Source organism: Miniopterus natalensis, chromosome 9 (assembly GCF_054644295.1).
Source record: "Miniopterus natalensis isolate mMinNat1 chromosome 9, mMinNat1.hap1, whole genome shotgun sequence".
Classification (NCBI taxonomy): domain Eukaryota; kingdom Metazoa; phylum Chordata; class Mammalia; order Chiroptera; family Miniopteridae; genus Miniopterus; species Miniopterus natalensis.
Window position 1 is genome coordinate 68219186 of NC_142089.1, and position 25400 is coordinate 68244585.

Here is a 25400-nt window from a genome sequence, read left to right on the forward strand (position 1 = left end):
GTATAAGATAGGAATCAAGATTTGTTTTTCCATATGGATATCTAGTTGACTCACCATTGTGGGGAAAAAACATCTTTCAGTCAGTGCACCGCTGTCTCAACTTTGTCACAAATCAGATAACTTTATATGAATGTCTGCTTTTTTAAATATATTTTATTGATTTCAAAGAGAGGAAGGGAGAGGGAGAGAGAGACAGAAACATCAATGATGAGACTCATTGATCAGCTGCCTCCTGCACGCCCCCTACTGGGGATCAAGCCCGCAACCCAGGCATGTGCCCTGACCAGGAATCGAACCTCAATCTCCTGGGTCATAAGTTGATGCTCAACCACCAAGCCCTGCCAGACAGGCGAATGTCTGCTTTTAATACTTTTTCTGCTACATTGCTTAATATTTCTATTTTAGATTAATTCTATGCTCCCTTAATTGCTGCAGGTATATTATCTCTTACTATAATAAACCCTATAGTTTTATTTTTTTTATTCAATAAATACTTGGCTATTATCCTTTGCATTTTCATATAAATTTAAAAACAACCTATCACTTTCTTCAACAAGAAAAAAAGTAAAACAAACAAAACATCTTAATGCCCTAAATCTTGAAAATTTTGATCAGTTGGCTTCTTTTTAATATTGAAACTTTTAATCCACGAATACAGCTTATTCCTTCTTTATTTAGACCTTTAATTTCTCTCAGGCTGTTTTCTTGCACGTTTTTCATTAGACTGATTCTAGATATTTGATGTTTTGGAATGCTGTTGTAAATGGTATGGGTTTTATTTCCTTTATAATTGTTGTTAGATTATAGGAATACAACTGGTTGCTCTGTACTAACATTGTATTTGTTGGCATTGCTGAATTAGTGATTCTAATAGATTCTCTAGAAATTCTTTTGTCTTTTCTAAATGCATAATCATATCATCTACAAATACCAGTAGTATTATATCTTCCTTTTAAAATCTCATTGCTTTTATTTTATTTTTTTGCTTGAAATTCTACAACACTGAAGAAAATTCAGGTATCTTTTCTCATTCACAGTCTCAGAGGATGATTTTCAGTGTCCTATCATAAAGCATCATATTGGCAGTAGATTCTTTTGTAGATGCCCTTTTTCAGATTAAGGAGATGCCTTCTCTTTTTAATTTGGTAAGGATTTTACCAGGAATGCATATTGAATTTTATCAAATGCTTTTTCTACATCTATTTAGATGGCTACACCTCCTGTATTCTATTTCTATTATTCTATATACTTTATATTATTCAATATTCCATTTCTATTTCTCCTTTATTCTATTAATGTGATAAATTTAAATTGCTGTCTTTCAATTATTAAATCATTCCCACATCTCTGAAATTAACCCAAATTGGTGGTGACTTGTTCTTTTTATACATCACTGGATCTGACTTGCAAATATTTTTTATAAAGAACTTTATATTTATATTCATGAAAGAGATTCATCTGTAATTTTTCTGTCTTCTGATGTTCTTACATCATTTTAAATTATATCTGGCTTTATAAAACAAGTTTTAAAACGTCTTTTTTGTGTTCTCTGGAAGAATTGTATAAGATCAGTGTGATTTATTAAAGTGTGGAGAAATTCATGGGTGAAACCATAGGGGCCTGAAGTTGTCTTGAGGGAAAGCTTTTTAATAAGGATCCAATTTTAATAGATATTGGACTCTTCAGAATTCCTATTTCTCTCTGTATTCCTTTCGATAAGCAACGTTTTTATAAATTATCAAATGTATTGGCATAAAGTTGTTCATAATATCTCTTATTAATATAAAAAGAATCTTTGATAGAGTCCATTTTTTCACTGCTGATGTTGATAACTCGTAAATTTGTATTCTGTCTCATACACGCACACAGGCACACACCCACACACACACACACACCCACACATGCACGCGTGCTCACATGAGCGCAAGCACACACACACAGTCTTTCATCTTCCTAGGGATTTATTCATTTTCTTATTCATTAGAAAAACAACTTTTGGTCTGTTTATTTTCTCTATTACACATCGATTCCCTTAAATCTTTTATCTCTATTATGTCAGGGTCTACTGGTGTTTTATTTTTCTAATGCCTCAATATGAATACTTAAATCATTACTTTTCAGCCTGTTTTTCTTTTCTAACAGATGCATTTGAGGTAACGAGCTTCCTGTAAAACACGTGTTAATGGGCCACGTTTTATTACCATCTCCTTCATTTTTCTTCCTGATTTCCAACTTAATTCCACTCTTGCCAGAAACTATGACTTCAGTCCTTTCAAATCTGCTGAGACTTCCGTTACGGCCCAGCTCGGAGTCAGTTTCGGAAAGTGCTTCACAGACACTAGAAAAGAATGTGTGTCCTGCTGGTGAGGCTTCTCTACGCATTAACAGGTTAAACTGCTGGGCCTGTTGTTCAGACGATCTGTAGGCTGGCTGACCTTTGCTTGCTTGCTTACTATTTACTTACTCTGTTAAAAGCTCCACTATGATTATGGAATTTTAAAAACATTTTATTATCTTCTGACCTCCATCATTTCTTTAGAGAATTCAGGTGTGTTAGTCTTAGTTTGCTCCTTTGAAAGTAATATATCTTTTTTTCAATTGACTACTTTGAAGATTTTCTCTGTCTTTGTTCTCGGCAGTGGTATATCAGACCACGATACACCTAGATTCGTTTCCTTCGTGTTTATCCTATGGGGCTTACTAAGCCTCTAGAATCTTTGCCCGGATATCTTTTTTCAGTTTAGGGAAATTCTTGGCTATTATCTTTTCCAATTTTGCTTCTGTTTCATGCTCTTTCTCCTCTCCTTCTGGGATTAATTATAATTTGGGACTTCAATTCCAAAATCATTAAGCCTTTTTCCTATGCCCCACAGTCTACATCTGGAAAAGATCCAGGGGTTCCCACTGCCCCTAGTGAACAATGCCTGTTGGCACACGGTGGCCCACTTACCGTGTACATGCCTTGGAAAGTTCTTCCATAAAGTCTCTTTCTGCTTCACCCAATTCCCATCCTCTGTCTTTCTTCTTAAACACATTCTGAGATGTTTCCTTGTGCCAAAGACAGTGACCATTCTGCTCTCTCTTCCATTGGCCTTGCAACCTGCTTTTACAGTTGTTTCCAAGAGGGCTCCCTGAATAGCCAAGGAGGGCCCTAGGTCAGGGCTCTGCTTTTCTCAACTTTGGGCTGTCTAAGCAGCATGCCAGGAAAAGTAATATAGCTCATGGAGAGGGTAAGGTAGTGTAGCTCTGGAGTTAAATCGCTGACCTTTTTCTCCAGGGGAGAGTAAGACAGCCAAAATCCTTTCTGGGCTTCAGGAATGTTTCATCTTGGTCTTTAAATTTATTTCATTTAAAGAAGAAAGAAAGAAAGAAGAAAGAAAGAAAGAAAGAAAGAAAGAAAGAAAGAAAGAAAGAAAGAAAGAAAGAAAGAAAGAAAGAAAGAAAGAAAGAAAGAAAGAAAGAAAGAAAGAAAGAAAGAAAGGGAAGAAAGAAAGGGAAGAAAGAAAGGGAAGAAAGGGAAGGAAGAAAGGGAAGGAAGAAAGGGAAGGAAGGAAGGAAGGAAGGAAGGAAGGAAGGAAGGAAGGAAGGAAGGAAGGAAGGAAGGAAGGAAGGAAGGAAGGAAGGAAGGAAGGAAAACTTTGTCTTAACCAGCCCCTGCTCCAAACAAAAGAAAAAAGTAAATTCCAAGTACTTTGTATATAGTGTCTGTGTTTGTCTAGTAACAATCCTATGAGATAGATTTTATCTGTTTTAAAGTGGGGTGAACAGGCTCAATAAGTGAGGCAGTAAATGGACCAGGCAGGATTTGAACCCAGGATTGTCTGTATCTTTCAAGTCTGGCACTTGCAGAGGTAAGAAAATTCCACCTCCCTGTGTTTCGCCTTACCAGCCTATTCTCTATGTTTGCTTTCAAAAACACATACAGTAGATCTAATGAAAATCAGTTGATGCAGCCCAGTGTCCCACTGGCTCCAAGAACCCTCGCAGCTCCGAGGGGGTGAGCAGCGCCTGGTGACCGTCGCCCGGCTCACCCAGCGTCCAGTGTCAGAGCTTTGCTTGGATTTGCGCGCTGTGGCGCTGGGCTTCTCTAGTCCTCCCACCTCATTCCTTCTCAGTGATTCACTAAGATTTCTGCAGCCCTGATCTTCCCGGGCTTTCTTTTTTTCATGCAACAATGAGCCTTCAGTGAGGGCAAAAGCCAAGACACTTGTTTAATGAAAATGGGGACAGTTAAAAAATAAAAACAAGAGGAGAGTAGAGAAAGGGTCACAGATGTCCTGCAGAAAGCGAATTGGTGTTGTGTGTGTGCTCAGAAGCCCCTGGAAGTGTGTGGCCATGCGTTCATGTGCAATTGTTGGCTCTGAGCATGGACAGAAGGGGCTGCGTGGCTTTGACAGGTGGGTGCGGAGAGAAGGGGTCCTGGGTGGGGAGGGGGCTGGGCGCAGTCGCAGCGGCGGTGCTTGGAGCTGTTCCCGAGCACCCTGACTGACAGGATCCTGGGCAGATCGGCACCCGCGCGCTCACCACCCTGCCACTCAGCCCTAAGAGATGCTCTGTGCTTGTTCATCCATAAGGCCCAGCTCAGGCAGGTCTCTGCCTCATTGGTCAGGCTGTCGCAGCCATCAGTCGTCATCTTTTCAGAGGCCTGTCACACGCCCCGACGCCCACCAACATTCCCAGGAACTTGAGAGACGCCAGATTCCTCTCAGCACGCCCAGGATTCACACAGGGGTCCAGCACCTCTTTTCTCCTTCCTGATGTTCCCCCAGCTCCCACCAGCGGCCGGCTCACCCACTAGCCTTTGACAGAACAGGGAGCCCAGACACTCAGCTGCCAGGGGATCCTGCTTTCCTGGGCTGTTGCCTCCGAGGCAGGTGGGGGGCGGGGGCTGGGGGGTGAGGCTGTTAATCAGTTATGAAACCCTGATTGCATCTTAATAACAAATGCAAAGCACCCAAGAGCAGCAATTTGCAGTAATGGGAAAAATCAGCAGGTCCCTGGGGGTTGACAGGAAGTAAACACTCTCCAGATCAAATTGGGGGGAGGGAAAGTCATTTGTGAGAGTGCCCTGGCAATGCTTAGGGCTGCCAGTCCTAAGAGGGGAGAGGGACACTGGAGTAAGAAGAGACCAAGGCTGCACTGAAGGAAGGCGAGGCTTCCTCGAGTGGCCTCTGCCTCCAGGCCAGGCGCCTCCCCCCTTCCTGCCTCCCCGCGGGGCATTCCCGAGTGAGAGCATTACACTCTCTGTCCCTTCCCCCAAAGGCAAACAGAAAAGATCGTCACTAGCAAGTCTAGTCAAACAAATGCATTCAACTCAGAGCATCCCTGCTTGAGGGGTGACCAGGAAAAGGCTCATTTTGCCCACCAGCCTGGGCTGGGACCTTGCCATAAAGTATCTCTACCCTTCAGGGGGATTCCTTTTCCTTACAATTTCCTTGGAATGGAAAGGGCACTTACTCCCACTAGAAGGTGAAATGTTTTTCACAGCGCCAGTTTTTCTTCCTCTTTGAAAATGTTCCCAGCACTGAACACACTTATTTTTCTTACATGTAATTTGATTTGGATGGTTTCTTGACCTGCATCCAAATCTAGCTGTGGGTAATTATTACTGTCACTTTTGTTATTAATACTGATATTTATCATAATCTCACATGCCGGGGACAGCCCTTCATCTTGCTGTTTTATTGGGTTGAAAGGAAACTGTGACTCACTGGCCGCCCTCCCAGTTTACCCTCTTAAATTCACTTTTACCCAACTCCTACTATGTGAATATTAGCCCAGTTACCAGTGATCTCTTGTCAGCTCTAAGTATAAATTACATTCAGAGGATAGAGCCAAGGCCAGCAGATGGGAGTGACAAAAAATCCGATTTATCTCATTATAATGAGAACATATCTAACAGTTAAGAATTCTAACCAGATGCTTCCTGAAGTGGTGAGCTCCCTGTCACCAGAAATATTCAAGTAGACCCCACAAAGATTACCCTTCAGGCATGCTATTTAGGGAAGTAATGAATTACCACCTTGATTCTCAAATTTTAGGAATGTAAGAATCACATGGAAGACTTGTTCACTGATTGCTGGGTCCCATCCCTAGAGTTGTGGATTTAGTAAGTCTGAGGCAGGGCCCAAGAACTTGCATTTCTAGCAAGTTTCCAGCTGATGATGTTCTGATGCACTGGTCCAAGGACATATTTTAAAATCCACCGAACTAAAGAGAAGGACACATTAGATCACTTAAAGCTTCCTTCAGAGTCTAAGATTTTATGACACTACAAAATAAGAATTATTTAACAAGTAACCAAGAGTGACAGGCTCGGGGTAAAGAGATAAGATGCGGTAGTTCTCTCACGAACTTAATATGGATGTTTAACAGGAGGACAACTTCAGTCTTCACCTTCTAGCACAGTCGTGTCTCCACAGGTAACGTGATTTATTCCACAAATGCTCACATAGTGGCTCAGCATATGGCTGGAAATTTTCCACTGCCTCATTTAGTTCAGGTGGAAATCCACTCACATTCAAAACCATAAACCCCTGGAAAAATTAAATTTTTTAAAAAAGGTAAACCCCTAGTTCCTACTCTTCCTGCAATAACCATACACCTCCTGACTCCAGTGTTTCAACAACAAAAATAAAAGAGCAAGAAAAGTCATTTTCTCTGCCATGTGATGAGCACACCAGGTAACAGCCTTATCTTGAGATTTCTGTTACTCTCTTTCGGGAGCTGTGAAATCCCCTGGACAATGCTTTGTGTAAGCCATAAATGAGCCCCACAAGCAGCTGTAAAGGGGAATAAGAAAAGAAGAGTGGTCTCAATAATACTTCACAGAACACAGCCTTGTATGCAGGGTTCTCGGCTGCAGAGCTGTTATTATCCACATGGCCATTATCATATTTGATTCCCACCAAACCATGCAAGATAGACAACACAAGTGTCATCAACTCCATTTTACTAGTAAGGAAGTTTACACTTTGAGAGTTTCTGAATTACCCAAAGGTCACCCAGTGCAGAACAAATATTGTAGAAGAAAAATTCTGGTTTTCTAACTCCTAGAGTGATCTTTTCAACTACCTCACCGGGCTGCTTCTGAAACAAAGCGGTAGGCAGAGGTGGGGCAGGGAAAATGACCAGGGAAATGGCAAATTTGCAGCACTTAGATACGACTAGAGCCACCAACTCTCCTTCCTCCTGCTCCCCAGTCTTTCTGGCAATCTTCCTCACCTACCCATCCATCCACACATTCATTCGTCCACCCATTCATCTATCCATCCATCCATCCATCCATCCATCCATCCATCCATCCATCCATCCATCCATCCACCCACCCACCCACACATCCATCCATCCATCCATCCATCCATCCATCCATCCATCCATCCATCCATCCACACACTGTCCATTTATTTCTTGACCAAGATCACTAGCTAGCTAGTTGCAGAGTCAGAACTAGAACTAAAAATAGAACTCACCTTCTGACTCTCCGTACAGACCACATGCTATGCTACTTTTTCTGAGCATGGCATCAGAATATCAGGTAGGTTTACTGATGGGCTTTCCCCCTGTGTTTCCTCTTATCCTTGTGTGTTTTCCTCTTATCCTAGAATTAACTTGGTATTTTATGCTTATTGCCTGAGTGGAAGGAAAAGGTGCAAAAACAAAGTCACCCCTAGGGTCTATGGGGTGCCAGGCAAATATGTTTGCAGGAGGTGGGGAACTGACCGTATAAACAGTTTGAGTCATTTGAAACCCATAGCACCAGCATGGTGGTCCAATCTCACATAATCCGGAGAAAGAAATACTGCTTCATCCAGTGCAAGTGATCTTCTCACCAAGCTATCATTCTAGAACCCGAGCCCGGCACTGGGGCTTTGAATGATCCGACAGGTGCAAGGTCTGGGGCTCCCACATGGAATAGAGGTGAAACAGTGCTCAGAGAGGACCAATGGGGATGGATCCCACATACTTTTCAGGGAGAATTGAGAAAAGTTTGAAGAAGACACTTCAAAGCTCAGGGTCCCGTGATGTGTGTGGCCTGGGGCAAGAGTCCCTTTATCCAGGTCTAAGAACAGTACGTCTCCAGACCACAAGGGAAGGAAAGAATTCAATACAATCTTGGAGACTTGAGGCATTAAAAACATATGATTTGTCTAAGAGTAATTTTTATCCCTTAGCTGGATGGGGGCTCAAAATAGAAATTAAATTGTTACCCAACACAAAAAGAAGTTTAAAAAACTAATTTTTCTTTTTCTTTTTATGTATCGTTTTGAAGAAGCTCCATGAAAAGTAACAAATAAGCCTGGAGCACAGAATGGCCAAGAGCCCCAGGGAGCCATTTCATCTGAGACGCGGGCCATGGCCCGCAGGAGAGGAGGGATCCTTGGAATCGCCCCGTGTTCCGTGTGCAGCTTGGGGGGTCTCAGCCCTGGCCTCTTGCATCTCCTGGGGCCTGGATGTGGAGAGACCACAAAGAAGGAATGAACTCTGCCTGTTGAAACGAGGCTCTTGGTCATCTCCCCCTCACGCCAGCCTCTTACAGAAGATGTGAAAGCACATAAAAATGTTCTAGGTATCTCTCTTCAGGGCAATTGGCAACACTAGTTAGTCTTGAAGGCCACGGGGTCACTGGCTTTGTTCTTGTCTTGACGGTGGGAGCAGGAAGCCGGGGCCCGGGCACACTGGCCCACCTTGACCTCTGCTAAAAGGAGCCCTTCTCTTTGTCCCCAAGCAGGAAAGTTCACAGGAAGCTCTGGACAGGACCTGCCATCACCATGCACCGCAAGGTCAGGGGGCTCTCCTGAGGCACCTACTGAAGTCATTTCATAGCCTGACATGAATCATGTCACCTTCCTGTGTTTTCAACAGGGAGAACATTCTTGTTTTCTCACGACAAAGCCTGGGTCACCTCAGGACACTTCTCGCAGCGATCCAGCTGGCCTTTATTGCTGTGTCACCCAACGCTCTGTGTTCCCTCCAAGGGAGATGGCCATCTTTTTACTGTAACAGATACACTGTAACTGAACTAGTGAGGAGGATTTAAAAAATCTTTGTAATCGGCTAAATAATGCCTTCACCCTTGTGCTCCTTCAGAAAAGAAACAGGGCGACTACCATCCCGACTGGGTTTAACCTGGGCTTACCGAAAGAAACACATTTTTAAAAGAAAATAAAAGTGTACTATGAACCAGCCATACTTACAAATATTTCATCCACAGGTTAAAAAAAAAAAAAAATGTGTCTCCAAAGTAAAATTAGGGGGAAGAGCATTGCAGTATGAGAATAATTGGATCGATCGGGCCACCTGTTCATTACGCACATGGAGAGGCAGAGCAATCGTATCATACCAAGGAGCCCACCAGCCCACCTTCACTCACTTACTCAATAGTTATTGATATTGTTCCCAAGCCCCAGCACCTCCCTAGGAACAGTGGGACACATACAAAGAACATACAGACTAACTTCACTCTCAGAAAAACAGCAATCTAATTTGGGACTCAGGTTTTTACCTGGAGACAATTGGAGAGCAACACAAAAATTATTATAATTAGTAAGTACAAGAATAATGGCTGACATGCATTACATCCCAGGCCCTTTGGTAAGCATTTTACATGCTATCTCATTCAATCCTTAGGGAAACAGGTAAGTGCTGTTATTGCCAACTTTATAGAAACAGAGATTGAGAAATTTGAACTGGCCCAAGGTCCTGTGGTGAGGAAGGCGGGACTTGAACTTAAGTCTGCTTGACTTCAGAGCACTTGAGCAAACCCCAGGTCTGTCCGTGTGTCAATGAGAGGAAGAGAGAGTACATGCTGTGGTCATACGGAAAAGACAGAACACTGAGCTCCAGAGAAGTCCACAGGGTAAGAGGTGCCCTGCAGTGTACCAGGAATGCCCCTACTGGGCCTGGACTGAAACCAAGGTAAAAAAAAAAAAAAAAAAAATTGGCAGCTGGACTTTGGTCAGCAATGTGGGGGAATTGTCAGTTCTGGGCAACCTGAGCTCCACTCCCAGATCTAAGACCTGAAAAGGTAAGCAACTCACAGATCCCTTAGCTGTGAAAGGTGATAATTAACAAGATGCTGTCCAACGCTTGTATTGGGGACGAGGGTCAGAGGAGGACACTGAATAGCTCAGGGTACAACTTGGGTCATTCTGGAAGCTTATCTCCTCTGTAGGAACCTGTTTGATGGGTTGTATTTGTTCACCTTGAGTATCATCAGATTGGCACAGACTCTGGCACCCAAAACCACATGAGATGAGCGCATTTCGCTTGCTCTGTGAATGGATGCTAAGGTTGCATGCTCTTTTATTTAAGGCCTTAAGCTATCTCGAAGTAACCCAGATCTCCATGATATGTAAAACGAATAAAGTGTTGCATCTCAACTGTGTGAAATCTGAACCTGAGAACCTCTCCTCTTTTAGGGAGGTAAAGTTAGAGGTGAGACTGAAAGACAAAAATGGGAGTAGAGGTGAAAATAATCCTGTGGAAGGGTGAGAGCCAAATTCTTTCTCTTTATACAAACTAACTCATTTAGTGGGGGAAACATCTAAGAAAATCTTTCTGGGAACTTTTAGTGATTCTAAATAAAATTTCCAAATCCTTTAGAAAATTACATATCTATACTAAAAGCAATCCCCATTTTATTCCTAATACTGTTGACAGACACAGTGCTAACAATCAGTGTACATTTTATCTACTCTCCTAATAACTCTGTGAGGTAGGCATTACGCCCCTTGGCTACAGGTGGAGACTAAGGGGACAAGAAGCTTAGTAATTTACCCAAAGTCAAATGGCGGAACCAGGGTTCAATCCTGGACCAGCCTGAGCCCAAAACCTCAGTTCTGACTGGCTCAGTCATCTGCTTTGATGGCCGTGTAATTATCAAGTCACTTTGCTCCCCCGTGCACAATGGGACGTGTCCATAACGAAGCAAGGCTGGTTTGCCCAAGTGACTCCTCTGCATCATAGGATGCACAATTTCCTGTACAACTTAGTGTTTGTTCTTAAGATTTTCTTTTTCAAACCAAAAGACCATCAATAGCAACAACAATAAAAATACAAAGGGGAGTAAAAGGAGGTGTTTAGAGTCAACAGCTGTTCTTTTTTTTTTAGGTACATTTTGTATATAGTGAAAGGTAAAGATCATAAGTGTACAATTCTGTGAGTTTTGGCAAAATTATATAACTGTATAACCACTACCCAGTCAAGATAGAGAATATTTCCACCACCCCAGAAATTTCTATTTTCCTATCCCACAGGCACCACGATTCTGATTTCTATCACCAGAGATTAGTTTGCCTATTGTAGAATTTCATATAATTAGAATCATACAGTGTGTACCCTTTACTGTCTTGCTTCTTAGGTTCAGCATGTTTTTGAGACTCATCTATGTTATTTTAGGTATCTGTTGTTCATCCTTTTTACTGCTGAGTAGTATCCCCTTGTATGAACATACCCCACGTTGTTTATACCTTCTCCTGTTGGTGAGTATTTGGGTTACATCCAACTTTTGGCTCTTATGAATAAAGCTGCATACTACTCTTGCACAAGTTTTTTTGTGGATATATGCTTTCATTTTTCTCAAGTTAATATCTAGCAGTGGAATGTTGACTTGTTGGGAAGGGATATGTTTAAGTTAAATGACACCGCCAAAGAGTTTTCCAAAGTGATTTTACAAGAGTTTCAGTGGCTTGACATCCTTGCCTACATCTGATGTCAGATTTTCATTTTAGTCATTGTAGTAAAATGGTACCTCACTGTGGTTTTACTATGTATTTCCTAAATGACTAATAATGGCTTTTTTTTTTTCATGTTCTTGTTTGCCATCTCTATATCATTTTTGGTGAAATATCTGTTCAAACCGTTTGTGCACTTTTTGTTGGATTGTTTGTCTTTTATTACTGAGTTTTGACAGTTCTTTATATATTCTGGATAAAAGTCTTTCAACAGATGTGTAATTTGTAAATGTTTTCTCTATGTGGCTTGTCTTCTCATTCTCTCAGCAGTATTTTTCTAAAAGCAGTTCTTAATGTTGATGAAGTTTAGTTTGTCGTTTTTTTCTTTTATGAGCTGGACTTTGGTTGTTGTAACTAAAAAAAAAACCTTTTTCTAAACCAAAGTTGCGAAAACTTCATCCAGTTTTGTCCTAAAACTTTAATAGTTTTAGAGTTTTCATTTAGGTATATGATCCATTTTGAGTTGATTTTTGTCTATAGTATGAAGTAGCAATCAAAGTTAATTTTCTATTTTGCATATGATATCCAATTGCGCCAGTATTTTTTGTTGAAAAACTCTCCTGCCTCTAATGAATTTGTTCAGCGCTTCTATAAAAAATGGACTGACCATATATGTTGTAGGCTTATTTCTGGTCTCCATTCAATTCCACTGACCTATTTTATCTACCATAATACATATATCTTAATACTATAGCTTTACAATAAATCTTGAAGTCAAATGGTGTAAGTCTTCCAACTTTGTTTTCTTTTTAAAGTCTTTTTGGCTATTCCAGGTCATTTGCATTTACCTATGAATTTTAGAACCAGTTTGTTAATTTCTACCAAAAAAAAAAGTATTCTGGAATTTTAATTGGGAATGCATCTATTTGTAGAGAACTGACATCTTACTACATCTTTTCCTGAGTCAAGAAAAAAAGTTCCTGAAAATAATATAGCTCTCTGTTCAATTGCCTTCTTAAATATCTCTTAGCATTATTTTGCAATTTTCTTATATTTATTCCTAAGTATTTTATGTCTTGGTGCAACTGTAAATGAATTTTAAATTTTATTTCAAATAATTGTTTGCTATTAGTATATAAAAATAAAATTAATTTTCATATATTGGCCCATATCCTGAAAATTTGATAAATTTATTATTTCTAACCATTTTGTAGATTTCTTAGGATTTTCTATGTATACAATCATGTTGTTTGTATTTAATGACAGGTTTTTTACTTCCTTTTCAATCTTTGTTTCTCTTTCTTGCCTTATTATATCTGCCACTACCTCCAATACAATTTGGAATGAAAGTGATGAAGGCAGTTGCTCTTATCTTGTTTCTTATCTTGGACAGAATGTGTTCAATAGTTCAGTAAGTATGATGTTAGCTGTAGGTTTTTATTTTTGTCTTTGCCCATTTTAAGATTTAAGAAATTTGTGTCTTATTTTGCTAAGAGATTTTTTAAATCTACAATGGTTATTGAATTTTGTCAAGTGTCTTTTCTTCATTTCATTAGCTTTTTAAGTTTGTGTTTAAGCCTGCCATCTATTTAGCACTCCCTAATATGTGTGGTCTTCTAGGCAATTTTGTGACTCTAACACAACATGAACCTGTATTCATAAGACATGACTGAAATCCAGTATTTCCTGATGGCTGTACCTTTGTGGGGTAGCTTCTGTTCTCATTCAAATACTGTTCATTATGGGAGTGTTCTTGATTTTGAGCCAAATCATTCTAGAGTTACATATTTAACTAGTATAAAGACAGTTACTGCAGAGTTTCTTTCACCTACCATATTTCTTAAGACGCATGTAACTAAAAGCCTCAGGATTTGGCTTGATTATCAGAATCAATTCACAATTTGAACAAGAAATGCAGAAGTATTACAGGCCCTCCCACTAAATCAAAAGCCATGCAGACAAGAAAGCTTGGAAAGGAAATGAAGCACTGGGAGGTGCCATGGGGCAGCCAGCGACAGTGCTATCTGTGGATCAACCTGACCAAACCACATGCATCAGGGGCCAGTTCAGAAAGAAAGTTCCATTTTTGCCAGGCTAGATTTGGCTAGGAAAAATAACTACCTCATTCCCAAGGGCTGCTAGAAACTTCCTAAAATAGTTCCTTAACAATTGTACTCAATTTCAATAAGAGTTATCCATCATATCATTACTCATGACAATTTAAATCAGAGATCTTCAGCCTTTTTCATGTCAGGGCACACAAACTAATTACTAAAATTCTGCGGCACACTGAAAAATATAATTTTTGCTGATCTGACACAAAAATAGGTATAATTTTGATTGATTTACAAAAAATAATAATAGTAATTAACTACCTTTTTTGTGCCAAAGGGACTTTTTAAAAATCAGGTGCCTATACTTGTATATAATGATTTCTGGTACCAAGAATTAACCAATCAGATGCAAACTTATTATGCGACAACACCAATAAGATGCAACTCTTTTATATGACCTATATACTTATGGTCCAAGACAGGGCATTGGAACCAGACAGCTATGTTGTATTGGCTGTTGTCATTTTTTATTTGACAGTATAAGGGGAAAGAGGTCAGTGCCCCTGACTAGTCAGGTATTGGGTGTTTTAAAAATCCTTGTGATATACCAGGTTGAAAATCCCTGATTTAGATGACCGAAGTCTAATTCAAATTAAGAGTTGTTTTTCTATCTATGCTTCATACTTTATGTGCATTTTTTCATCCCTTGTTTTCTTTACTTCCAAACTTTTCTGTCAATTAAATACACCTATTTAGAAAGTAACTTTGTTGATGACTACACAGAACATATGCTCAAATTAGACTTGCTTGTCATGATCAACTTGGGAGCATTCTTACTACAATGATACTTTCAAATCTCAAAGTATTCTAAAACAATCATTCCTTTGAAATTATCTTCAGGGTAAGTCACCCATGAAAACCAGATTTAGTACTTTCAGGCTGAATTTTGTGTCCAATGAGAAAATACTGCCAAACTAAGGGGAGCTGGGGTCAAATAAGTTTAGGAAGTGTGGAGTATTATTGCACCCTCCTGGAAAGTCACAGGCACATTTGCATATCCAAAGCTCTCAGATACACCCTAACCTAGCATTGCCCTCAACTTTTTTGACCTTGGAAGCTGTTGTTTTAATGAATTTAAAGTTAAATAACTCTATGGCTAGTGTCTACTGTCCTGGACAGCTACTGATCTAGACCTTTGAGGAGAAAAGAAATAATTTTTATCATATAGCATTGGGATGGCTACACCAGATTTTGAGTCCTGTAAAATCTGATAACCCTACTGATATTTTCCTTAGTTTCAGACTAACTTGTGCATGCAATAGCAAGTCTGAAGATACAGTTTTCTGCAGTGTCTATGTCTTTGTATATACAAGGACTATTTCTCCCAACTGTTTGATTTTTAAAATACCTAGGAGGCTGTGTGTGTAGTAAATCTAAAAGGACTTTGGAGTCAGATAGACCTGACTCAGAATCCTCATTCTATCACTTTTAATCTCTAATGACACTCTGCAGGGTCAACCTCCTTTACCCACTTTCTATCTAAGAGGTTGCAGCAGGAGCTGCCTATCGGTATAAAGTGGTCTTCCTCCCTCCGCAACTGATTTATTTAGAGAGGTGTCCCAAACTGGGCTAACTTGTCTTCTCCCTGGGAATTTTGGAAGAGAGAGAGATCAGATGCTCCAGGTGGCTGAATCTATACCATTAACATTGAGCACCACTGGTGTCCTAGTTTTCAACATGTGAACCACAAAACACAAGGGAGCCCGTGTGCAAGAGAGAGAAGAATTGTATAGACAGGCAGAATGGGGCACAAATAAGAGATGGAACAAGGACAGTGAGAGTGACTTAACCTCTCTCTGGCTGGCATTACAATGTTCACTCATGTCCGGTTCTGTGCGCCTTTCTTGGCATATGGCAAAATTGCCTTTCCCAGCCCCCTGCCTTTAAGCAGGGCCATCTGACCAGAAGTAACAGGTGTCACTTCCTGGCCTATGGCAGTGGAAGTCCCCTGTGAGATTCTCCTTCTCTTCCTTCCCTTACTGGCCAATTTTGAAGCCTAGAGCTGAGATGACAGATGCAGCAATAGCCAAGCAGCCTGGAGAAAAACTGCCCTGGAGAACCACCCAGACTTGCAGGCTGGGGAAAGTTCATTGTCATAAGCCAGTGAGGTTTTGAGATTGTTATGACAGATAACTTGGCTTATTCTGACTACTATTCTCTCTGAGCCATAGTTTCCTCATCTGTCCATTAAATGGTGATCGGACTGCTCTATTAAGGCTGCTGTCACGAATGCATGGAGTCATGTCTGTGAGATGCCTCCATGGTACTGTCCCAGAGGTGGCTCACGAAGGAGCACCTTTTCTTTATTCTTCAGCAGTGATGGTCTAGGTCTATGTTCTAGTACAGTGTAGATCTGCAGGCACTGTAGTCAGAGGAATGCAATCAGCACAAATCCCATGTCTTCTGAAATGTGCTGAAGCATCCTGAGGATTTGAAACCAGTCTCAAGAGGGTCCCCGCACAGAGGCTGAACTGTCCTGTGCCAGGGGATGAGTGTGGCACAGGCCTGAGATACTTGTTCTACCGTGAGCAACTGCAGACCTCATGCTGTGCTCACAGCCAATCAGGGCAGTGGTCAGGCCTTCTTGGGGTGCTCTCGCCTTTCTTCTTGCTACTGCAGGTAGGCACCAATTCACAGAGCCAGCCCTCCAGAGAAAGGCTTGGCTCTGACTGCTGGGGCAATCTGCTGGCGACACCAGGCAAGCATTGGACATCTTTGTCCCCTCACCACACACTCCCCACAGGGGGACCCGTGCCTGTATTTCTGCCTAACTTCCCATCTGTAGATGTAGAACATTCCTTTGTGTGTGTGTGTGTAAGAAAATCCATTTGGGAGATGCAGCTAAGGGAACCCACTGACATGCTTTTCTAGGGTTCTGCTTGGTACTGGCCACATCTTGTACTCACTGTTGGAAAGAGCTACTTACTGTCAGGGGAGCCTCGGCCCCCTGAGTCCAGCATGTCTGACCAGTCAGAAGGACGCATTTACGAGGCGCACATTTGAACATGGAAGTGAGATCAGCCTGAGTTAAAACGTGTGGAAACAATCTTGTTCTATAGTCCTCAGCAGTGGGTGCGCTCAGAGAGAGCAGCTCCTGGAGGTTGAGGCTCGTCTTTCGTGGGCCGGTGGTCCAGTCAGCAGCTACGGCATCTGTGTAAGGTAGGAGGCCCCGCATTCTTGCCCAGGTGGTGACGGATGTCAGCCTTCACTGAGATGGAAATCGAGGGCCTTGGGAAGAAGAGACGCGCTGGTGGCTGGAGAGGAGGTGCTCCATCCTGGAGGGGTCCCCAGGCCCCACCCAGGCCAGAGGTGCTGGCTTCAGGTTGGCGTCCCCCGCATGCACTGGCCAGTCCCACGGGACAGGCAGAAATGGGCGAAGAGAATAAGAATTGCTCAATCCTCACCTTTGGTCATTCCTAGTCACCCCAATATCTAATACATTGAATGGCCATTTTCATTCTGACCTCCCTGCCATTGCTTCTTTCACTGAGTGGGGAGGAGATGACATTTTTCTGGATATTTTTTTAAGTTCTGATCCCAAAGCTCAGAGCCTGAGACCAAAAATGTGCGTGCATAATGCTCCTTAAAAGGCAGCCTGGCCCTCGAGGGCCGTGTCTCGAAGACTGAACCGAAACCAAACTGAAAAGAGAATCTGTGTATCTGTTTGTGGTTTCGAAGGTCAGAGCCTCCGTCTCCTTCCCCTGGAGCTCGGAAGGGGCTTCCTGCTGCTCCCTCCAGGCGCGTTTCATCTGCGGGCCAGACGCATTTGTTTGCGTTAAGGGCGGCCTGTAAAACTGAGTGGCTGCTTATTTCGTTTCCAGCACATGGAAGTTCTTCTTCTACAGTGCAGTTATTCACAAAGTTAATTTTGTTATTTGTTTTCTTTTTCATCTCAAGGGGGTCTTAACGAGGTTAGCTCTCAGTTATTCAGGTTATTGAGTTTGTTTGCTGGCAGCCGAGCTGGGCCTGGAGTGGGGAGTCTCCGGGGTGGGCAGCTGCGGGAGGTGCTGGGACAGAGGGAAGGGTTGTCTGGACCAGTGGCTCAGGAAAGGAAGACGGAAGATAAAGGGCTGAGAGACCGGCTGCTGGACAGATTTGGTATGAAATCCCAGAGCAAGAAAAGAAAGGACCGCGCCGTGATTGCTGTCTATGGTAGCCTTTCGTACAACTGAAATGTAATGCAGTCCACATAGGTAATTAGAAATTTCCTAGTAGCCGTATTTTAAAAAGTAAAAAGAACTAGATGAATAATATTACTATTTTAATATTTTTATTTAACCCAGTGTGTCCAAAATATCATTTAAAGTTAATACTTTACCTACTTTGTTTTTATACTAAATCTTCCAAATCCAGTGTATATTTTTCCATTTACAGCACACTCAGGACAGACCAACCACACTGTAAGTGTTTAGGAGCCACAGGTTGCTGGTGGCCATCATAATGGTCAGCAAAAGCAGAGAGGATTACAAGGATGTAATGAGAGATACGTGGAAAAGAATCCTTTGTTTGGAGAGGAATTTGATAGACTTTGGTTGTGTTTTTAGATCATTGTGGGATGCCCAAGAGATGGACTGTAGGAAATTAAAGATGTCGATCTGGTGGTTGGCGTGGGGGTGGAGATGATTGACTGGTCAGGTAGGTTGGAGGTAATAAAAAGTCTGTTACTGTTTTCTGAAATACTTGTGTGAATGCCCAGGCATTGTTTTTATTAAGATTTAGCCCCTTGACAGATGCTCCCACAAGAATAAAGCCTAGGCCTGTCCTTAGTGATCATGCTTCCCTTCCCCTGAAGCTTTTGAAACTCGAAGTATTTGGAGATATTACTGCCAATCTGCCAACCTCCAAGTCATTCCCCAACCTTCATCAGAGATTAGGTGCCAGCGCTTCATGTATAAACCATCTGACACTCGAGCTGTGGCTCCTGACCTCCTCGCTGTCAGTGATTGTCACCGGTACTCCCTTCCATTCGCCATTTCCAAGACTTCTGGAAGAAATCTCCACTGTGTTACTTTTCTGTCTCACAAACATTAATTTAATTTCCAAATGACACACACACATGCTCATACACACATGAATACATGCAAGAAATCTACAGCAGTCCTCTAAGACTTTTTTTCAGAACAGATATATTTTTTATTATAAAGTATGAGTTTAAGATATACCTATTAAAAAATCAAAAAGTACAGATATGTATAAACCAGACAATAAATGTATTCTTAACCACTCTCAGCTATTTTCTCTGTTTCTTGTAAAATGAGCATGCACCATATCATATCATTTTCTATAATCTGCTTTTTCTCTTAAATGCCTATTGTGGACACACACTTCTGCCTCATTCTTTTTTGTGGTTGCATAGTACTCAGTTTTATGAGTATTCCATCATTTATTTATCTGATATCTCACTGGTTGGGATCTATGTAGCTTGGGGTTTCTCTTCTGCTATTATAAACAATACTACAATGGCTGTCCTACATACGTCTTTGCACAATTGTCAGTTTTATTCCTTAGGAATGCATTTCTAAAGTGAATTGTATCTTTATCAGTATCAACATTTTAAAGTTCTCAGTTGGCACTGCTAAACTGCTCCACGAGGCTTATCCTTATTTATATTCCTTGCAGCTGCTTCTTGAGGGTTCTATTTCCCAGCTCCACGCTAATACCGGTTCCTGGTTATTTTCGGTCTTCTCAAGCTTGTCAATCTGATAGGGAAAGAACATCCAATTACATTTCACATTTTCACTTCTTTGATCTGCAGTGAAGTGGAGCAGCTTTTAAATACGTATGGAACACTTTCTTGTATTCTGTGAATTGCCTGTTCTTATATTTTTCCCATGTCTGTACTGTTTTTGTCTTTGTCTTACTAACTTACTGACACTAACAGTTTGTCATGAATATACCCTGCAGATATCCTCCCGATTGATTCCTTTTGACCTGGTTTGTGATGCCTTTGCTTATGATTTCCATTGCAGGGAAAACCAGGTTAAAATACTTGTGTGGAGCAGCTGGAGTTGGAGGGAGGTGTGACAATGGGAAGAGATAATTCAGTGCTTTCCCTTGGTGACAAAACTGGCCTTCGGGCAACATATAGGAGCATGGAAATCTCTTCATTACCTACACACTGGTGTCACCTCATTTTGCTTAAAACAAAGTATGAGTTTGTACAGTACTTTAGTAAATACTTTAATCTCTAAACTCTAATAAGATAGAAAAATAAAAAAGATATTTTCTCTCCTAGGTTAATTCTGATTTTTCTTCAGGGAAATGCCATGTGGGATACAAAAAAGAAAGTAATCTTGAAAAAGTAATTTTGCTAGCTTCAGGAGTGACAACAATAATCATTTGGAAATACTTTTTCAGTTTTAACAAGTTTCTCCAACATTATTATTTTTTTCTTTCTGTCATAGATGGGGTACTGGGCTAGGTTAAGCATAGCATTGATTCCAGAAATACTTTTAAGCACCCACTCTATGCTAAGTGCTTCTGAGAGAGGAATAATTTCTGGCCAGTGGCAGTGGACAAGAGCAAGAAGAAAAAGCACATTACTCTAAATGTTCCTGGACTAAAAAATATATAGTAAAATCAATGAAGTACATCCCTGTGCTGAGGGCCCTAGAGACTCGTGGGGAGAGAGCATACTGACACCTGAGCAATGCTCCAACGTGCTACAGGTGCTGCAGGGTGGCGCATGGATTCAGCCTGGAAGGATCCCAGCTGTTTTCTGAAGAGGCAATCCTCAAGTCAAGTCTGAGGAGAAAGTGTGTAGTTAAACTATTCAGAACCTAAGGAAGCATATTTTAAATAGCACAGAGAAAAGATAGATGTGATTCTAATGACCAGAAATTCTAAAAGCACCTGCCATGTTCAAGATGCTCTTCTGGGGGTAGTTTGAGATGCAAAAATATAAATAGTGAGAACTCTCGATGCACAGACCATCAGATGGTGAGTGCTGTGGGAACTGGCATGTTGGTGTCCAGAGCTACAAGATGGCCCCACCTTTGATGTGACTCCTTTTAAAATTAAGATGCACTTTTAAGCTATAATAGTAATAATAATAGCTCTCAATTATATGGCCCTTTTTGCTTTCCAAGCTGTTCTAAGCACCTTACATCCGCATAAGAACTCTATATCTCCATTTTGCAGGCAAGGAAACTGAGGCACAGAGAGTTTAAGCCACTTACCCAAAGCCTTTCAGAGTAAAAATTTGAATCTGAGCCAGGATGTGAACCCAGCCATTCATGCCTCATCACTTGTGTTCATGATCATTGTTATTCAAGCAAACACGTTTATTGAGCATTTACTATGTTGTCAGTCTGTGCTAAGTACTTATATGTATGATTTCAATTATCATAACCCTGTGAGCCTATGAGGCTGATATTACAATTATCTCCCTTTAATAAAGGAGGAAACTGAGCATGAAAGAGTTTAGTTGCTTGCACAGGGTCGCTAAGTAGAAAGTGCAGAGCCGGGATTTGAACCCAGGGAGAACAACCCTGGAGAAAGCCAGTGCTCACAGGCACTGTTATGGAAGTACACGATGCAGAAGGAAGGAGGTGATGGTCCCGCAGCACTTGGTGCTGAATTACCACACTTGCTGTCATAGCTCTCTTTGGAGCCATCACAAATAAGCCAGTGTTCAAGGGATGGTCTGCAAACATTGAGAAAGTGTGCAGGAACTGGAGATGACAGGCTTAGCTTCAAGGAAACTGGGGACAGAAGTATGCAAATGTCCTAATTATCTGGAGAGCTGGGGAACGGAGAGATGGACTTTATTCTCTATGGCTTCAGAGGTGAGAATTACAAAGGGATTTTCCAATAGTTAACTCACAAATGGAATGGAGTTGTGAGCCCCTTGATACCAGACATTTTTGAGAAAAGGCAAGAAAAATTGTCAGGAAGTTAGAGAGGGGAATTCTGCGTTGGATGCAGAGTTTAAGTTGCCACTAAGGTCACTTTCTTCTATTAGCTTTTTATTGGATCTTAATCATCTTCAAACATATACAGTGCCTTTTAAGAAAATTAATACATGACAGAATCAAGACATGGGGAATTCATTAAAAAGCTGCTTATGCAGCATCCTACTAACTAGCGTTTGTATGTCTTCCCAATTCTTTAGAGCATAGAGTTCATAATAATGTTCCTAAGGAAATAAAAGTGTCTTCAGTATTTAAAAAGACACATTGGATTATGTTCATTGTACTTTATTGTTCAGAGCATTTTGTAGCTTCTAATTAATTCATTTGAAAAGTTGTGCTCCATGAATGACATCTAGTAGCTCACCTTTACCCAGAATATATGATTACACGGGGTAACCCAACCCCTAACCATGAGGAACAGCGAGTGCTCTGGAACAGTCTTTGGTGAGAAGGCTGAGCTGGGCAGTGCGTGGAGCAGCTTCCCAACAGGAATCCAGGGGCAGCGACCCCCTGCCCAGTCTCCCAGCTGCCAAGCCCTGATCCCAGAGATCATTATGGAAATGTTGGCCGTGTGGTTTATTCAGCTATTTCAGGGAAAGGGGCTTTACCGCTTGGAAGTTTGACTGTCTGGAGCATCCAATAAAACAGCTAGTATTCGCAGTGAGTGCATTCTCCAAAGAGAACAGTTGGTTCTTACCCACGACTGTTTGTGGGCCGCACATGAATGCTAAGAGGTGATTGCACCAGCTTCACGGACAATCCCCACCAACCCAGCAAGGTGCCCAAATACACTCCTTCCATGGTGGCTCACTCCACTGTTTTCAGGAGCCCCAACACCACTGGCAGCATGTGAGGCAGGGTGCCCACAGCCAGCACTACCTATTTCAAATCCCTATTCGTACCAGTCTCTCCTGTCTGGTTAATCTAATCATTGACTATTAACTTTGAGGGTTCACCTTGTTAGGGCTGGCTGCTCCCACAGCGCCCTGTGTCACCCAGCTCCTGGGACTGGCCTGGCGTAATCCCTGTGTCCCAGAGAGAAAGGGAGCTGCCCTAGTAAGAGAAGCCCTACTGCCTGGACTGGGACCAGAGTGAGCTTGTCGCCAGGTCCTCTGCCACCCCTAGCCTTTGTCCACTTCTGTCCTGTCACTGACTTGTCACTGGCCCTGTTCTCTCTCTCAGAGATCTCCTGCCCCTTCGCCTCGCGTGGACGCCTGCTGTGTGGAGTACAAAGTGTGGAAAGCACAGTTGTGCAAGCGCTCTGCACATACAGCCATGCGCCCGGGGACATGCAGAGGAACAGAGCCAGAGGCCTGTATTCTGGTCCAAGACCTGCCCTTCTATGTGTCCTGAAGCTGCAGGGCTTGTGTCCTCAGCTGCAGCCTGGGAGTGACAACCACTCTCTGGCTGCAATATGGAGAAAATGAGGGTGAAAGAAAAAGTGGGTATGAAAGGGCTTTGGGACTGAGAAACATGCTACAGTGTAAAATGGGAGACACGCAACCTTAAAAGGAAGAGAATTCTGGCTCACGCTACAACCTGGATGAACCTTGACATCATGCTAATGAAATAAGACAGTCACAGAGTAATCGTTCCCTATGGCTACTAGTTCAGGGGGTGAAAAGGGAAATAAATGCCTTGACAAGTAGAAAAGCATTCCAGAGGAATGTTCTAGTTTTCCAGAATTCCTTCAGAAAAGCCTCGGTTAGGTTTCAGAGGTCGCGCCCAGGTAACACAATATGGAAAAAAAGCAATGCATGCCCTAAGCTAAAAATACAATTTTAAAATCTTTCAGTTGAAGGGCAGTGGACTGACCACTGAGGGTTGCTCAGGCAGCAAGCACTGGACAGGCTGGTGTGGGGCTCTGGGCCCTGGGTGATGGCTGCTGTGTCCAGGCCACTGCAGGCTGCGAGTCGCCTGGTCCTCACCCCCCTGCTCTGGCTGTGGACCTGGGATCCTGGCAGGTGGGTCCTGAGCTCAGCTCCCACCTGTGTGCTCTTTACCAGGGTCTTCAAAGACTGGTATGCACCCTCATGTCCCCCGAGGTCTGCAGTCTCCTGGTTCTGGGGGCCACCTACACCAAGTACAGATCAGCCTACATGATGCTGAGGTCTACAGCATCCAGAGAGCTGCAATGCCCAGTGTGATATCCTGACTGAGCACCACCAGTACCCAGAGGAGATTCGGGAGTACAAGCACGGCCTCAGCTTTGTCATCCGCGGCTTCCACCAGGACATTATAAAGAGCGTCTGATGGAGACTGATACCTGCTATCATGAGCACCTGGGGATGGCCTCCAGAGGCCTCCAGCCTACACCAGGCAAGGAGGCACTCTACCTCTAAGGGGACTCCCAGCCCATCCCCTGTGCCAGACAAGACACTTCTAGGCAAGAGTCCCTCCATCAAGCAGGTCATGGACACCTCGCTCCCGGGGATGGCCCTACTTTCCTGCGTGATGGACCACTCCCTGGGCCTCTACAAGGATGTGACAGACACTACTGGAGACATGCTCATGGAGGGCCTTGTGTACTAGGAGATGGAGTGGGCCATGGAGAAGTACATCCTGAGAGAGAGTGAGACATTTGCTGTCTGAGCCTCCTGGTGGCCCGTGGGAAACAACTGCTCCTTAGCACCAACAGTCTTGTCAGCTCCGTGGACAAGGGGATCAGTGTAGGGTGGGTCCCGGCTGATGCCACTCTTTGCAGTGGTCATTGTCCAGGAGCACAAGCCCAGCTTTTTCACTGACCCGCACAAGCCTTTCAGAAAACTCAATGAGAAGGGCTTGGAGCTGTGGGACCACATCACCACCCGGAAAGGACAAAATCTACTGACAGGGAAGCCTGTCTGCCTTCCTGCGCCTGACAGAATGCACAGCCCCAGCGTGCTCTACTTCAGAGGCCACCTCGCAGGGACCTGGAGGATCTCAGGCTTTCGCAGGGCTGGCGCACAGGTGCGATCATCCCCAAGCTGGAGCATGACACCCATGTCCTCAGCATGTGCTCAGTGACGGGACAGAGGGTGCTCCCGGGGCTGCTGGGGTGCGTGCAGGTGGATCAGCAGGTGCTGGCTGCCTGGGTGAAAAAGCTGCAGAAGCTGATGGGGGTGCATTACCAAGACCCCGTTCAACGCTCAGTTTGGTAGCATCCTCCGAACCTTCCCCAATCCCACCTTCATCTCAGGGCGCCGCATACACTTCTCAGACTTGTACATGGCTTCCCTCAGCTGCCGCTCAACTGCCAGTGCCCTTCACCTCCTACCCACCCACACGACACAGCCAGAGCGCGAGATTCCGCTCTGGACGCACAGGCTCTGCACTGGCCCTTCCCGCGACACGGCCACACCCACTGGGGGCACCTTTATGTCTAAACCTGGATGCCAGCCCCTCCCGCCCCGCCCATTCTGGGAGTCTGTCCAGACAAGCAATAAAAATAGTCCCCCTCCTGAAAAAGCAAACAAACAAACAAAAACATTAATCACTGAGATTTAAACTTAAACTAAGATAATTACGTATGTTTTTAAGTGCAAAAAAACCTATGACATTCTATTTCTGGATATATATCCCCAGAAATTGAAAATAGGGATTCCAACAGATATTCGTAGCCCCATGTTCATAACAGCATCATTTACAATCGTCAAATGGGGAAGCAAGCCACGTGTCCATTGACAGATGACTGGATAAGCAAATGTGGTCTATCCATA

At 42.8% G+C, this 25400-nt stretch overlaps 1 pseudogene; it reads left to right on the forward strand.

The window, feature by feature from the left end:
• The first annotated feature begins 23581 nt into the window (after nt 1-23581).
• On the forward strand, nt 23582-25188 carry LOC148092500 (5'-nucleotidase domain-containing protein 2 pseudogene; annotated as a pseudogene).
• The last annotated feature ends 212 nt before the right edge of the window (nt 25189-25400 follow it).